General features: G+C 41.2%; 1 long non-coding RNA gene across 1 annotated transcript; it reads right to left on the bottom strand.

Moving 5' to 3' along the window:
* Positions 1 to 1,188: 1,188 nt before the first annotated feature.
* Positions 1,189 to 16,757, bottom strand: LOC127568649 (uncharacterized). The gene is made up of 3 exons (XR_007956046.1): positions 16,675 to 16,757; positions 3,510 to 3,613; positions 1,189 to 1,282 (listed from the first exon to the last, which is right to left on the bottom strand). It is a non-coding gene; the product is annotated as an uncharacterized LOC127568649 (long non-coding RNA).
* Positions 16,758 to 17,196: the final 439 nt, after the last annotated feature.

Below are 17,196 nucleotides of genomic sequence, written 5' to 3'. Positions count from 1 at the left end.
GGAGTCAAATGAAAAGAGAAAGTACAAGTTACTGGTAGGTCCTTTAATAGCATTGAGATACAGAGGGATCTTGGGATCCAGTTCCATAGTTCACTGTAAGTGACTGCACAGGTAGATAAGGTGGTAAAGAAGGTGTATGGCATGCTTGCCTTCATTGGCAAGAATGTTGAATATAAGAGTAAGGAAGTCATACTGCAGCTATATAAAACTTTAGCTCGACCACACTTGGAGTACTGTGTGCAGTTCTGGTTGGCCCATTATAGAAAGAATGTGGAGACTGTGGAGAGGGTGCAGAAGAGGTTTACCAGGATGCTGCCTGGATTAGAGGGTATGAGCTATAACGAAAGATTGGACAAACTTGGGTTGTTCTCCCTAGAGCATCGGAGGCTGAGGGGAGACCTGATAGAGGTTTTTAAAATTATGAGAGGCATAGATAGGGGAGACAGTCAGAATCCTTTCCCTAGGGAAAAAATGTCAAACACCAGAGGACATGCATTTAAGGTTTGAGGGGGGAAGTTGAAAGGCGATGTCTGGGCAAGTTTTTTTTTATGCAGAGAGCGGTAGGTGCCTGGAATGGGCTCCCAGGGACAGTAGTGGAAGCAGGCAGTTTGGTGGAGTTTATGTGGCTTTTAGATAGACACATGAATATGAAGGGAATGGAGGGATATGGATGATACACAGGAGGAGGACATTCAGTATAAGTTGGCATCAAGATCGGCACAACACTGTGGGCCAAATGGCCTGTTCAGTGCTGTACTTTTCTATGTGAAATATTATCCAGTAGCAAAGCAGATCTCATTTAAAACCAAAATAGGATGATGTAGTTCTCATGATTCCAATATGCTGTCAACAGTACAGTAATCCTCTCCTTAAAGCAGTTTTTGAGGTGAATCCCTCTCTTTCAAAAGTCAGGATCGGAATATTCCCCTTTTACTTAGCAGTGGTGGTAACAGCTCCTCTTCTATGTTGTGATATAAGTAAAGGTCTGAATTAGAAATTTTGCTTCTCATGTCATATAAGTTAAAATGAAAATCCAAAATTGAAATAAAGTTGAAACAGTCACATTCTAAACCCAGAGATTTTAAACAGTTTTGATTGAAAGCAAAACATAATAAATATTGCTTGCAAATCATTCAGTCGTTTGATTTCTTCATTACTCACTGTGGTGGAATGCTTTTCAAATTGAGCCCGAACAGCACTTTTATCCGTAGCTGCCAATGCAACAGGCATCACGTTAACGGGACATTTGGTATATACAGCATCACATAGAAAGGAGATATCCCTGCATTAAGATGTGGAAAGATTAGAATCAAAGAAAGTCACCCACAAAAAAAAGATACAGATGCACCAAGATTTTAAAGAAATAATGAAAAGGCTGGTGATCTCTGCCTTCTTCCAAATTTAATGCTGACATATAGCAATAGACAGGCTCTATAATCCGGTCCCCCTTTCCAATTAAATAACGTATATTTTTCTTTAATGAGTGATAAAGTAAGAGAGAAGGGAGTAATAACTGTTTGCAAAGGCAAGAACAGTAGACAGAAAGAGAACCCTGGACACATGTACAAAAAAATAAATAAGGAAGTGAGCAGAGGAAACAACAGCAAGAGAAAATTAAAAACCCAGAAGGGATCAGGAGAATTGTGCAGGAGATTAGGGGTAGTCTCAAAAAAAGAGAAGCATTCCAAGAGTGAGGCAAGCAACTGAATATGGATAAGAAAATTATATGGGAGCAGCAGAGTAGTGGCAATATTATAGGTTTGGTGTCCACAGTTCTCTGCAATAATTCAGAATACTGGACTATAATTGAATCTCACCATGACAGTTGGTCGGTTTGAGTTAACTTTTCAAAAAATTAAATATATCTAAAGTCAAAGTCAAGTTTATTGTCATATGTAGAAGTACATGTATGCACAGACGCAACAAAAAACTTACTTGTAGCAACATCGCAGGCACACAGTATCATATAAGCAGCATTCACAAGAAAAACATAAATCTATCAGATTATCATAAAGGCCAACTGATCAACTACTGTCTTGCAAAGGAGGAAACTTGTTGCCTTTATCTGATTTGGCCTAAACCCGACAGTCTCAATATCAGTGTCCTGGTCAACATCAGTTGACCTCATGTCAAGAGCTCTTATTATCATCCTCACTATGCCTGAGCAGGTACATGGATTTGGCACACTATGACTGACATCATCCCATCTGCAGTGAAGACTTGTGTCTAGATCTACCTGCACTGCTAGTGCCTCAGTTATGACACCAGCATATACACAATAATGTAGAAAGTTGCTGAGGTTTGTCCTATCCACAAAAAAAGATAAATACAACCTAGCTAAATGAATATCCCATCAATTATTCTCAATCAAGAACATAAATGATGGTAAGAGAACAAAATTACTTTTAATATTTACTTTGGCTTCCATCACGGTCAGGACTCCACACTTCATCACAGCCATGGACAAAACATGACACCAGAGCCCTAGATATAAATCCGACCATGTGTGGCACAAAGAATGCCCAATACAACTAAAAATCCATGGGATCAGGAAGAAAATATAACTGATCTCATAACTGATAGAAAGGAAGATGATTGTGCCTGTCATATGTCAATCATTGTCGCCCCAAGGGATTGGCTCAGGCATTCATTAAGGTAACATCTTCGGTGCAGCTATCTACATCTGTTTCCTTCATGATATCCCACACATAAGGTGAGAATGGTGGCTGTTTGCTGATGACTGCAACACGTTCATTCACAATTTCTCAGACAATGAAGCAGTCTGAGGCTGTAGATAACAAATCCGAGACAACATCCAGCCCCAGGTTAATAAATGATGTAACATGAGCATAGTGATAGCCAATCATCATTATAAATGCAATGGCTATTCAAGCAGGTCAGAGGCTGTGTATTCTGCAGTGTAAGTCACTTCTGAATCCCAAAACTTTCCTACATTCTACAAGCCAAAAGTTTGGAGTGTGATGGAACACTGTGCACTTGTCTGCACGGGTGCAGCTGGATTTATAACCACCGTCCTTACATTGTCCCCATGAATTGAAAATACCAAAATCCTCTACCTTTCAGCATATTGCGAGTAACTTAACTGTAAGTGGCAAGTCATTTGTTAAAGGCTAATTTTTAAAAATGTGTTCATACTTTTTTAAACAGGCAAAGGGAAGTGCCAACTTCTATGAGCATTTATCAGACAAATACATCAAAGACAACATCAAAGATATGCTGTTAAGCATGCTGAATAATGTTCATGCCTGACTTTTCCCTCTTCATTCTGTGTGCAGCAGTTGAACTCCTACCAGTCATTAAAAAAATGCATCAGGTTCAGTTTCTGCACAATAAAGTGCCATGTAATGTGAGTATTTCAGCAAGTTGCATTAGAAAATAAACTTTGTAATGACTATCAAAACTGTATACAAAGCAAGCTGTGCTTTGCCAATTTAGGGTAACATATTCCATTTTAATCATCCCCACCTCCAACAGGTGAATAAATGTACCTTCCTGCTCGAGCCAGTGAAATGGGCTGATCTATCAAGTACTTGAACTTTGATCTCCGACTTGGGTGATGCCATATGCAATCAGTTCGTCGGACACGTTGTGACTGAGGAAACAGAATTTGGATAGTTTGCATGGAAGATGGTAATTGTTATTTGCTTTATTGCAACTGTAATAAATGAATGTGGCAAAATAAAATCATAACATGGATTTCATTTCATTTTGTTCTTTCAATTAAATAAACCATATACCGTTGTACTTTTGGGAAAAAAATCTATTCATGGGCAAAAAAATGCTTTGAATGCATTGTGCTTGCCCTTCAATCAAGCTACACAGTGACAATGTTTCTATAAACTGAGTGCAACATAAAACATTTATTTATCTGTAGCATCTGTAGAATACACAAGCATCAAAGGGTTACTGTGGTTGTGAGGAATCAAGACTGAGGGGTGATCTTACAGAGGGGCATAGATAGGGTGAAAGCACTCATTCTTTTGCCTAGGGTTGGGGAATCAAGAACTAGAGGGCACAGATTTAAGGTGAGAGGGGAAAGATTTAATAGGAACTTGAGGGGCAACTTTTTTTTACACACAGAGGGTGGTAAGTATACGGAATGAGCTGCCAGATGAAGTGTTTGAGGCTAGCACATTAACAACTTTTAAAAGACAGTTGGACAAGTACACAGATAGGAAAAGTTTAGAAAGTTATGGCCCAAACACGGGCAAATGGGATTAGCTTGGATGAGCATCTTGGTTGGCATGAATCAGTTGGGCCAAAGCGCCTGTTTCCGTGCTGTATGATTTTATGACTCTATAACTATCATGTTGCCTTCCAACCACAGCAAAGATGGTGGACCCAACTGGAAAGCTATCAAAGATTGACAGATTTTTCTGGGGATGGGGGTTAAGGGCCTCGGAACCAAGGTATGAAGATGGAATTACAATACAGTTCAACCGTGATCTAATTGGATGAACTGATTTGAAGGTCTTACCCGTGTATGCCACAGCGATCAAACACAGGTCACATTTTGGTGTGATTTGCATCAATGTGTTGCAAACCCTCCCGAAAGCAGATAAGATTATGGCCTGTGAATGCAATGTCAGCCTTACAGGACTGCTTTGAAAACACGGACTGGAGTATGTTTAGAGAAGCAGCCACCTGTGACCATACCATCAACTTGGAGGAGTATGCAGCTGTGGTGACTGACTACATCAACAAGTGCATTGACGATGTCACTATCATCAAAACCATCACCACATGCGCCAACCAGAAGCCATGGCTGACAGCAGAGATACATCAACTGTTGAAAACTCAAGACGCTGCCTTCAGGTCAGGTGATGTGGCAGCCCTCAGGACAACGAGGGCCAACCTGTCCCGTGGCATCAGGGAGGCAAAGAGGAGTTATGCCCAGAAGATCCAGGGTTACGTCTCTGATACCAAGGACACAAGACGTCTGTGGCAGGACATCCAGGCCATCACGGATTACAAGGCCCCACCTTGCACTTGCGACAATGACGCCTCCCTCCCAGATGCACTGAACGACTTTTATGCTCGGTTTGATGTACTTAACAACGAACCTGCAAGCAAGACACCTCCACCGCTCAATGACCAGGTACTTTGTCTGTCCTCAGCTAGTGTGAGGAAGATATTATCCAGGGTTGACCCTCGGAAATCAGTGGGACCTGATAACATACAGCACAATTCAGGCCCTTTGGCCCACAAAGCTGTGCCGAACATGTCTCTACCCTAGAAATTACTAGGCTTACCCATAGCCCTCTATTTTACTCAGCTCCATGTACCTGTTTAACAGTCTCTTGAAAGACCCTATCGTATCCGCCTCCACCACCGTTTCTGGCAGCCCATTCCACGCACTCACCACTCTCTGAGTAAAAAACTTACCCTTGACATCTCTGTATCTACTCCCCAGCACCTTAAACCTATGTCCTCTTGTGGCCACCATTTCAGCCCTGGGGAAAAGCCTCTGACTATCCACCCGATTAATACCTCTCATCATCTTATACACCTCTATCAGGTCCCCCCTCACTCTCTGTCTCTCCAAGGAGAAAAGGCCGAGTTCCCTCAACCTGCTTTCATAAGGCATGCTCCACATTCCAGGCAGCATCCTTGTAAATCTCCTCTGCACCCTTTCTATGGCTTCCACATCTTTCCTGTAGTGACGCAACCTGAACTGAGCACAATACTCCAAGTGGGGTCTGACCAGGGACTGATATAGCTGCAACAATACCTCCCGGCTCCTAAATTCAATTCCCCGATTGATGAAGGACAGTACACCATATGCCTTCTTAACCACAGAGCCAACCTGCGCAGCCGCTTTGAGCGTCCTGTGGACTCGGACCCCAAGATCCCTTTGATGCTCCACACTGCCAAGAGTCCTACCATTAATACTATATTCCGCCAACATATTTGACCTACCAAAATGAACCACTTCACATTTATCTGGGTTGAACTGCATCTGCCACTTCTCAGCCCAACTTTGCATCCTATCTATGTCCCTCCGTAACCTCTGACAGCCCTCCAAACAATCCACAACACCCCCAACCTTCATGTCATCCGCAAACTTACTAACTCACCCCTCCACTTCCTCATCCAGGTCGTTTATAGTACAGATCCCTGAGGTACACCACTGGTCACTGATCTCCACTCAGAATATGACCCTTCAACAACCACTCTTGGCCTTCTGTGGGCCAGCCAGTTCTGGATCCACACTGCAATGTCCCCTTGGATCCCACGTCTCCTCACCTTCTCCATAAGCCTTGCATGGGGTACCTTATCAAACGCCTTGCTGAAATCCATATACACTACATCTACTGCTCTCCCCTCATCGATGTGCTTAGTCACATCCTCAAAAAATTCAATCAGGCTCGTAAGACAGGACCTGCCCTTGACAAAGCCATGCTGACTATTCCTAATCATATTATACCTCTCCAAATGTTCATAAATCCTGCCTCCTAGGATCTTCTCCATCAACTTACCAACCACTGAGGTAAGACTCATTGGTCTATAATTCCCTGAGCTATCCCTACTCCCCTTGTTGTCCCCATTGTCCCCGTATGTTTCAAATCTACCACTATTAGACCAGTGCCTAAAAAGACACCTGTAGCCTGTTTAAATGACTACCGCCCCATGGCACTGACTTCAGTCATCATGAGGTGCTTCGAGAGGTTAGTCTTGCAACATATTAAATCCATTCTCCCTCCCTTACTGGACCCCCTTCAGTTTGCATATCGCCCCAATTGGTCAACTGAAGATGCAGTGTCCTTTGCCCTCCACCTGGCTTTGTCTCACCTCGATCAAAAGGACACGTTAGGATGCTCTTTATAGACTTCAGCTCTGCCTTTAATACTATCATCCCACAGAACCTCATAAGGAAGCTACACCTACTGGGCCTCAGCACCTCCACCTGCAATTGGATTCTGGACTTCCTCTCTGAAAGGCCACAGTCAGTTCGTATTGGAAATACCATCTCAAAAATCACCAGGCTGAGCACCGGAGCCCCCCAGGGCTGTGTGCTCAGTCCACTGCTGTTCACACTGCTGACCCATGACTGTTCTGCCAACTCAAGCTCCAACCATATCATCAAGTTTGCTGATGATACAACAGTGGCGGGCCTCATCAGCAGGAATGATGAAACAGCTTACAGAGGGGAGGTGGCGAGGCTGGCAGATTGGTGCTCAGTCAACAATCTCTCCTTGAACGTGGATTGTGGATTTTAGAAAGGCTCAGGCTGACCACTTACCCCTGTGCATCAATGGCATCATTGTACAGAGAGTCAGCTGTTATAAGTTCTTGGGAATACATATAGCAGATGACCTGTCCTGGTCAACTAACATCTCTTCCCTCACCAAGAAGGCACAGCAGCGTCTCCACTTTTTACAGTGGCTGAAAAGAGCAAACCTGCCCTCCCCCACCCTCACTACATTCTGCAGGGGTACCATTGAGAGTATCCTGACCAGCTGCATCTCTGCCTGGTACGGTAACTGTAACATCTCCGACCGTAAGTCTTTGCAGAGAATTGCGAGTACAGCGAGAAAGATCATTGGAGTACCTCTTCCCTCCATCTCGGATATTTACAATGCACGATGCACACGTAGGGTTTATAGAATTATAGACGACCCTTCTCATCCCTCCCATGACCTATCTGTCTCACTGCCATCTGGCAAGCGGTACTGGAGCATCCGGGCCAGAACTACCAGATTGCACAACAGTTTCTCCCCCAGGCTGTCAGGCTCCTGAATACCCTGGTAGACAAATGCCACATCGAAAGCTCTGGTTTGCACAATGGCATATAAGAACTTTGGCTGCTGCTGAACATGTTTATACAATGAGTACAACACACTGAGCTTGTATTTCTCTTGTCCAACTCGGTTTTGCACTAACTCTGCACTAAATTTGTATTTAGTATATACCGTTTTTTTGCACTATTTGTACTTGCACTATTTTTTTTTGTTTTTGTTTGTGTTTATTGTATGTCTTCCATTCTATGTATGTCCTCTGTTGTGAGAGTCTGGGGGAAACGACATTTCGTTCCGCCATGTGTTTTTATAGCATGGATGAATGACAATAAAGTAACTTGAACTTGAAATGAAGAAATTTTTTTTTCTTGGTAAAAACAGCGGCTCTTGTGAAAAAAAAATATTTTTACATAGAATGACGCTTAGGTTTTCATGTTCAGGAACTTGGGACACCAACATAAACTTGCAAGACCAGAACTTCCTTTTCACTATAATTTGACGTGGATGGAGCCCAGCATCAAAACTTCAGCTTCCTGCATTTTCCCAGCAGTCACACAGGGAAATCTGCCCACTGACTCCAGGTCAACTCAATTTCATTGGAAAGGAATGACTACAGAGGAGATGTTTCCTCTGAGACAGGGCTTATTTGCATTTGAAAAGGGAAGGACTGATTCGAGACAGCATGGCTTTCTGCATGGGAAATCATGTCTCACAAACTTCATGGAATATTTTGAAGGGGTAATCAAGAGCATTGACGAGGGCAGGGTAGTAGACATTTTATACGTGGACTTTAGCAAGGCCCTTGACAAGGTCACACATAGTAGGTTGGTCTGAAAGGTCAGAACATATGGGACTCATGACAAACAAGCCAAATGGATACAAAATTGGCTTGGTGATATGAAGCAGAAGGTGGACATAACAGAATGCAGATGCTGGAAATCTGGAGCAACACACAAACTTTCGTGTGCTGTGATAGTTGTTACGGACTCAGTGAAAGTCCCTTTAAGATAGAGAGTGTGTGTGTATGTGTGTGTGGGGCGTGCTTACGTCAATAGAAGATAAAGGACGTAATGACGTTGTTGAAGAAGTAAGAAGAAGAAGAAAGAGAGAGAGAGAAGGGAGAGAGACACCAGCCTGCTTGTTTTCTCTATCGATGGATGAGAAACGATAACTGTGTTTGCCACTGAAATCCATGTATGGAAGTTGGAAGTAATCCGGTGGAGTTCACTTTGTTGCTGACCTGTAGAAGGAAACAGGTATTTGTGTGGACGACCACGGTTCGGATGCTTTTCGGGGTGAGGAAGTCACTACCGAGTAAACACTGAAGTGTCGTTTGGGTTCCATCGTGGAACATTTGGATTTCGTATGTACTCTCTCTATGTTTTTCTACATCTACATCTTATCTTCAGACAACGGTGGTTGTTGAAGAAGCCCTTGCTCATGTTTCACCTTATGGCTTGCGGAACTGAACTTTAAGAACCATTCAGGAACTGGGAGTTTTGGACTTTGTCACACACACACACGAAGAGTTTAGGTTTGGGGTTAACGTTCGAGGTTTAACATTCTTGAATTCTAACATACTAACATTTTTACTTTTATTTTACGTATTATCATAAGTAGTGATTAATAAAATAGTTTTTAACACTGAATCATGCTCAGTGTGTTTCTTTTGTTGCTGGTTTGTGACAAAATTGGGGGCTCGTCCGGGATAGTTCCCAAGGTTAACGAGTGTCGTCTGGGATTGTACCCCAGATTGACGAGATTTGTTCGGGATTCAATCCAAAGATTTTTGAGGGAGGTCTGATAAATTCTTTTTAATTGGCTTGTGTGTGTGGAAACCAGCAGCAATGGATATTAAGGCATTTTTGGAGTCACCAACCCAAAAGGGATTGGAGGTGGCGAAAAAGCATGATTTGATAAAGGTTGCTACAAGGCTAAACCTTACAGAAGTAAAGCAGTCTATGAGAAAGGCAGATATTCAGAGATTGATAGCTGGCCATTATGTGGAAAAGAAGGTGTTTGAGAAGGAAGTGCTAAAACAGTTTCCTGGCAGTGAAATAGCAATTTCTGAGGCACAGGTGCAGCTGGCAAAGATAGAAGCTGAACGAGAACAAACCCAGTTAAAGATAGAGGCTGAACGAGAACAAACCCAGTTAAAGATAGAGGCTGAACGAGAGCAAAATAAATTAGAGGCCGAACAAGAGGAAAAGAGATTAGAGGCTGAACGAGAGCAAAATAAATTAGAGGCCGAACAAAAGATAACTCAGATGAAGTTAGAGGCTGAACGGGAACGAGAGATAACTCGGATGAAGTTAGAGGCTGAACAGGAACGGGAACTAATTCGGTTAAAGTTTGAGGCAGAGGAGAAGGAAAAACAGAGGCAGCATGAGTTACAAATGAAGCGTAGGAGTTCGGAATCTGATTCTGATGATGGTTTTTCAGCCAGCAGGGAGGTTCGATTAGTCCCTCCGTTTGAAGAAGATCAGGTTGATCAGTATTTCCAACATTTTGAAAAGGTTGCTGTGAGTTCAAACTGGCCAAGGAAAGGATGGGCTCTTATGGTACAGAGTGTGATTAAAGGTAAAGCTCAAAAAGCTTATTCTGCTTTGTCTGTTGAGGATGCAGCTGATTATACCAAGGTAAAACAAGCTATATTGAAGGCCTATGAATTGGTCCCTGAGGCTTATAGACAAAAATTCAGAGACTTGAGGAAATCTGCAGATCAGACTTATATGGAATTTGCCAATGGAAAGAGAATATGTTTTGAACGATGGTGCCTGGCTAAAAATGTAGATGGGGATTATGATAAATTGACAGAATTGATACTGGTGGAAGACTTTAAAAGATGTGTTCCAGCTGAATTAACAACATATTTAAATGAAAAGGCAGTGGAAACTTTACAAGAAACTGCTAGGTTGGCAGATGATTATGCTTTAACCCATAAATCCAAATGGGGACAACCTAAAACCTTTCAAAAGAGTTACAAAGACAATCCAGGTAAACCGGAGATTAAATTGGGAGGTAATCAAAAAGGAAAAGATGAAAAGAAACCAGGGCTGGAGAAACCTGTTGAGCGTACTTGTTATTACTGTAGGAAACCTGGCCACGTGATATCTAATTGTGCCCTTTTGAAGAAAAAGAAGGAAGCTGGGCCCAATGCTTGCTTTCAGGCAATTAAAAATCAAAAAGGTTTAGGAGATGCTGTTAAAGATCAGTCCTTGCAAGAGGGAAAAGCGGAAAAGTTGGAGGAGGTGAGAAAAGAATTCCGTTCGTATGTATCAGAGGGTTTTGTTTCACTGAATGATGAGTCACCCCAGGTGCCAGTGAAAATTCTTAGAGATACTGGGGCTAGTCAATCTCTCTTGCTGGACAGTGTTTTAAATTTTGGTGAAGAAAGTGACACTGGTGAAGTAAATCTAGTGCGAGGCGTTACAGGTGAGACCATGTCTGTCCCTTTTCACAGGGTGATTTTAAAGTCAAAGTTCGTAGAAGGACCAGTCGAGATAGGGATAAGACCTAGTTTGCCAGTGGAAGGAGTTTCTTTGTTATTGGGAAATGACCTTGCAAATGGAGAAAGTGATCCTGTGGTACGGTTAACAACCAAACCAAGGATTGATGAGTCTGAGGATGATTCAGATGTTTACCCATCATGTGCGGTGACTCGAGCTAGAGCTAAAGAATTAGCCAAGACAGACAGTCCGGTGCAGTCTGATGTAGTTCCTTGTGACAGTCCTAAACAGGAAGAAAATTATGATGCCTTATCTGAGACTTTTCTGTCTTCACTGGAGGATCAACATCCTTACAGTGAGCCTGAATTTAAAGATTTGTCTTTGTCAAGGAAGGATTTTATGGTGGAACAGACAAAGGACCCTGAGTTGACAGAATTGAAAGAAAAAGCTCTCTCATGTGAAGAGATTGAAAAAGTGCCAACTGGATACTATGTCAAAAATGGAGTGTTAATGAGGAAATGGAGACCTCCTCATGTTCCTGTTACTGAGGAATGGGAAGTTATTCATCAGGTTGTTGTTCCAAAAGTTTATAGGGATGAGATTTTAAACCTGGCCCATAGTATGCCTTTGGGTGGTCATTTTGGTGTGAATAAAACTGTAGGGAAGATCTTGAAACAATTCTATTGGCCTGGTTTGAGAAAAGATGTGGTGATGTTTTGTCGAACCTGCCACACATGTCAAATCAAAAACCCCCTGTGGCTCCTTTGAAACCAATTCCTGCTTTTGGTGAACCCTTTTCGAAGGTGATTGTGGACTGTGTTGGCCCCTTACCAAAGTCTAAGACTAGAAATCAGTATTTGTTAACCATCATGTGTGCCACTTCTAGATTTCCAGAGGCAATACCCCTTAGAAATATTAAGGCCAAGACGGTGTCAAAGGCTCTTGTAAAATTTTTTACCTTGTTTGGTTTGCCAAAAGAAATCCAATCTGATCAAGGTAGTAATTTTATGTCAAAAATTTTTCAACAAATAGTCTATGAGCTGGGAGCAAAGCAGATTGTATCATCTGCATATCACCCAGAATCTCAAGGAGCTCTGGAGAGATTTCATTCTACTCTCAAAAATATGCTGAAGACTTATTGCTTTGAAAACACCAAGGATTGGGACGAAGGTATCCATTTACTTTTGTTTGCCGTTAGAGAATCGATCCAGGAGTCAATCGGATTTAGTCCGTTTGAGCTTGTGTTTGGACATAGGGTGAGAGGACCTTTGGAGTTGTTAAGAGAGCAATGGGTTAATGAGGAAGTTCACTTGAGTCTGTTGGACTATGTCCAAAAATTTAAAACTCGGTTGGAGAGAGTCTGCCAGCTAGCGAGAGAGAATTTGAAAACAAGCCAGATAAGAATGAAGACATATTTTGATAGACGTGCTCGGCCTAGGACATTCGCAGTGGGGCAAAAGGTATTGGTATTTTTCCCTAGCCAAAATAATCCCTTGCAAGCTCGTTTTTCTGGACCCTATGTTATTGAATCTCGAGTGACTGATCTAACATATATAATCAAAACACCAGATAGACGCAAGAAAACACAACTCTGTCATGTAAACATGCTAAAACCTTATTATGAGAGGGATTCAGTTGTGGCCTTGGTGGATGGTGTAAAGGTTGTTTCTAGAATGCCTGATGTTGATGTTGAGGAAGGCCAATTTAGACCAAATATTGTTCCATCGAAACTGAAAAACCAAAATATCATGGAGAACCTTGAAACGAAGTTGGACCATTTACAAGTTTCACAAAAACAACAGATGAGAGAATTAATTTTAAAATTTAAAAATCTGTTCCCAGATGTTCCAAACAGAACATCGATAATTACCCATGATGTTGATGTTGGGGATGCAAAACCAATCAAACAACACCCATATCGAATGAATGTGGAAAAAAGTAAACTTGTTGATCAGGAAATAAAATACATGTTGGAAAATGATATTATTAGACATTCTACTTCAAATTGGAGTTCGCCCTGTGTTATTGTACCTAAACCTGATGGAACTGTTAGATTTTGCACAGATTACAGGAAAGTGAATGCTGTAACAAAGTCAGATGCCTACCCTATTCCTAGGGTGGATGATTGCATAGACAGAGTGGGAAAGGCAAAATTTCTTACAAAAATTGACCTATTAAAAGGGTACTGGTGTGTTCCATTAACAGATAGAGGAAGGGAAATTTCAGCCTTTGTAACCCCTTCTGGATTGTATGAATACAATGTTTTGCCATTTGGAATGAAAAATGCTCCGGCAACATTTCAAAGAATGATTAATTCAGTGATTCATGGGTTAAACCATACAGATGCCTACATTGACGACTTAGTGACTGGGAATGATACATGGGAGGATCACATCTCTGCGTTAGAAAGGTTGTTTGAAAGACTTTCCAAGGCTAACCTTACAGTTAACTTGGCTAAAAGTGAATTTGGCCATGCCACTGTGACGTATCTTGGTTATGTTGTAGGTCAAGGCAAGCAAGCTCCTGTTCAGGCAAAAGTTCAAGCAATATCTGAGTTCCCTATTCCCACAGGTACGAGGACTGTTAGAAGATTTTTGGGAATGGTTGGATATTATCGAAAATTTTGTAAAAGTTTTGCTGATATTGCTCTTCCCCTAACTAATCTTCTGAAGAAGGGAGTAAAGTTTGTTTGGACAGATTCTTGTCAAGAAGCATTTGAGAAACTGAAAGCCATTTTATGCTACCATCCTGTGCTCAAAACACCTGACTTTGAAAAGCCATTTTCATTAGCAGTAGATGCCAGTGATGAAGCTGCAGGAGCTGTGTTGTTGCAGAAGGGTGACCTTGATGATATTGACCATCCTGTAGCTTACTTTTCAAAGAAATTTAATGAGCATCAAAAGAATTATTCCACCATAGAGAAAGAATTACTGTCGCTTGTTTTAGCCTTGCAACATTTCAGTGTATATGTTTGCACCGCTCAGAAACCATTGACTGTGTATACAGATCATAACCCATTGGTGTTTCTGAGCCGAGTCAAAAACAAGAACAGAAGGCTGTTAAATTGGAGTTTAATTTTGCAAGAGTTTGATCTCATGATAACTCACATTAAAGGCAAAGATAATGTGATTGCTGATTGTCTTTCCCGATGTTAAATGGGAAACATGTATCTGTACTAATCTGATAGTCTGTAGTTGTGTAGCATGATAATTATTAACATTACTAACTGTATGCGCGGTTAAAATTTTCTTGGGAAAATTTTTTTTTAGGTGGGAGGTGTTACGGACTCAGTGAAAGTCCCTTTAAGATAGAGAGTGTGTGTGTATGTGTGTGTGGGGCGTGCTTACGTCAATAGAAGATAAAGGACGTAATGACGTTGTTGAAGAAGTAAGAAGAAGAAGAAAGAGAGAGAGAGAAGGGAGAGAGACACCAGCCTGCTTGTTTTCTCTATCGATGGATGAGAAACAATAACTGTGTTTGCCACTGAAATCCATGTATGGAAGTTGGAAGTAATCCGGTGGAGTTCACTTTGTTGCTGACCTGTAGAAGGAAACAGGTATTTGTGTGGACGACCACGGTTCGGATGCTTTTCGGGGTGAGGAAGTCACTACCGAGTAAACACTGAAGTGTCGTTTGGGTTCCATCGTGGAACATTTGGATTTCGTATGTACTCTCTCTATGTTTTTCTACATCTACATCTTATCTTCAGACAACGGTGGTTGTTGAAGAAGCCCTTGCTCATGTTTCACCTTATGGCTTGCGGAACTGAACTTTAAGAACCATTCAGGAACTGGGAGTTTTGGACTTTGTCACACACACACACGAAGAGTTTAGGTTTGGGGTTAACGTTCGAGGTTTAACATTCTTGAATTCTAACATACTAACATTTTTACTTTTATTTTACGTATTATCATAAGTAGTGATTAATAAAATAGTTTTTAACACTGAATCATGCTCAGTGTGTTTCTTTTGTTGCTGGTTTGTGACATAGTGAAGGGTTGTTTTTCAGATTGGAGACCTGTGACCAGTACTGTGCTGCAGGGATCAGTGCTGGTTCCCCTGTTGCTTGTCATATACATTAATGATATGGATGAGAATGTAGATTGCATGATTAGTAAGTTTGCAGATGACTCCAAAATTGGTGGTATAGTGGACAATGAAGAAGGCTGTCTAAGGTTACAAGGGGATTTTGATCAACTGGGAAAATGGTCAAAAGGAATGGCAAATGGAATTTAACTCAGACAAGTGTGAAGTGATGTATTTTGGGTAGTTGCATACACAGGATTCAGGGCAGGACATACACAGTGAATGGAAGGGCCCTGGAGAAAGTTGTTGAACTTACAAGGGTACAAGTGTATAGTCCCCTGAAAGTGGTAACACAGGTAGACAAGGTGGTGAAGACGGCATGTGTCATGCTTGTCTTCATCGGCCATGGCATTGCATACAAGTGTTGGGATGTAACTTGCACTTTGAAGAGCCATGTTGAATTTCAAGAGTGATGTAAAAACAATCTAGAAATGGTCATTCCTGCATTTCATTCAAGAAAATAAATCAATTTTCAATTGCACAATACTGAAAAAATGACATTGGCAATTGAATTCCTAGGTAAATATTTCTGTGAAAGTAAGGTCCACTTTGTAAACATTCCATAGAAAAGGAAGAATTTTTATGTGGATTGAAACAAAATTGCAACTGTTGGGCAATATGTATCCTCATATTTATGAGACTTGTTTTAAGTATTATTCTACATTATAGTTACTTAAATGGCACTCAAAACATGCACTGAATGAAAAGTTTTATTTAAATGTTTGTACTTGTCAAAATGAGAAATGATTGTGTTGGGAAGTTGAACATCTAGCATTTCAGGCTCCCACTGTCAACGTCAACCACTCCATGTCCCATACTTGCTATTTAGTCGATTTTCTGAATGACACTGTCAATTCAGGACAGTCAAGAAGCTCTTGCCTGCAAGTCAGAATATTGTGGGTTCAGGTTCCAAATACTGGAATAACTAATTCAGGCTGACACTTCAGTGCAGTACTAAGTGAAGTACTTAACTATTTGAGGGGCTGTTTTTCAGATAAGGCATTGAGTCAGGTCACTGTGCCCTCACAATCCTGTTACTTATTTTGAAGAGCTGGCATGTTCTCCCTACACCAATGTTTATTCCAACCAACATCATCTGAAACAGAATATTTTGTCATTATCACACTGTTGTTTGTTACATTTTGCTTTGTGCAAACTGGCTATTTCCTAAATTACAAGCATAATTACATTTGAAAAATTCTGCCTTGGTTGTAAAACATTTTGAGATATCCCAACATTTGATGGGTGCTACATAAGCCCATAGCTTTATTCAATACTAAGCTTGTTTTGTTCCCTCTTTGAACTGGAGAGAGACTGTGTAAATTCAGTACAAACTGATTGTAAACACTCGTGGATTTGAAGTGCTTTTATGTCCCTACCTTAAGATCTTTTGGGGATTTCGGTGGTGACTCATCACGACAGCATTGACTTGGCACAGTAGTCAACGACAACAGGATTTCTTCTGGAATGAAGTCATTCTGGAGAGGTGGTAGTGGTTTATATTGATCAATGGTGTCTGGCTTTTCCTTCATTTGGGGTAATTCTGCAATGGCACAGGGAGAAGAAAGTACCATAACTCATGGCTTATTAGTAAATTAATCAGAACTTAAAAATTAATAAATAATGATGGAATACAAAATAGCAACTCAAGCTGCATTAAGGGACCCTTAAACAAAGTTGGGGATTTGTGTAAAGTTCACTAATGAGATTACAAATATGAATTTCAGACTTAAAAGGAAAAACCCTAATTCATCTCAGAGATCCAACCAACAATTCCTGCAATGAAAATGCTGGAGATGCTCAGCAGGTTCGGCAATGACTGTGGAGGGGGTGACAGAGTTAATGGTTCAGGTTGTTGATCTTTCATCAGAACTAGGAAGGGTTAAGAATGAAACAAGTTT

This window comes from Pristis pectinata, chromosome 3 (assembly GCF_009764475.1).
Source record: "Pristis pectinata isolate sPriPec2 chromosome 3, sPriPec2.1.pri, whole genome shotgun sequence".
Classification (NCBI taxonomy): domain Eukaryota; kingdom Metazoa; phylum Chordata; class Chondrichthyes; order Rhinopristiformes; family Pristidae; genus Pristis; species Pristis pectinata.
The sequence above is the reverse complement of the archived record's forward strand: the minus strand, read 5'-3'. Positions and strand labels throughout refer to the sequence as shown.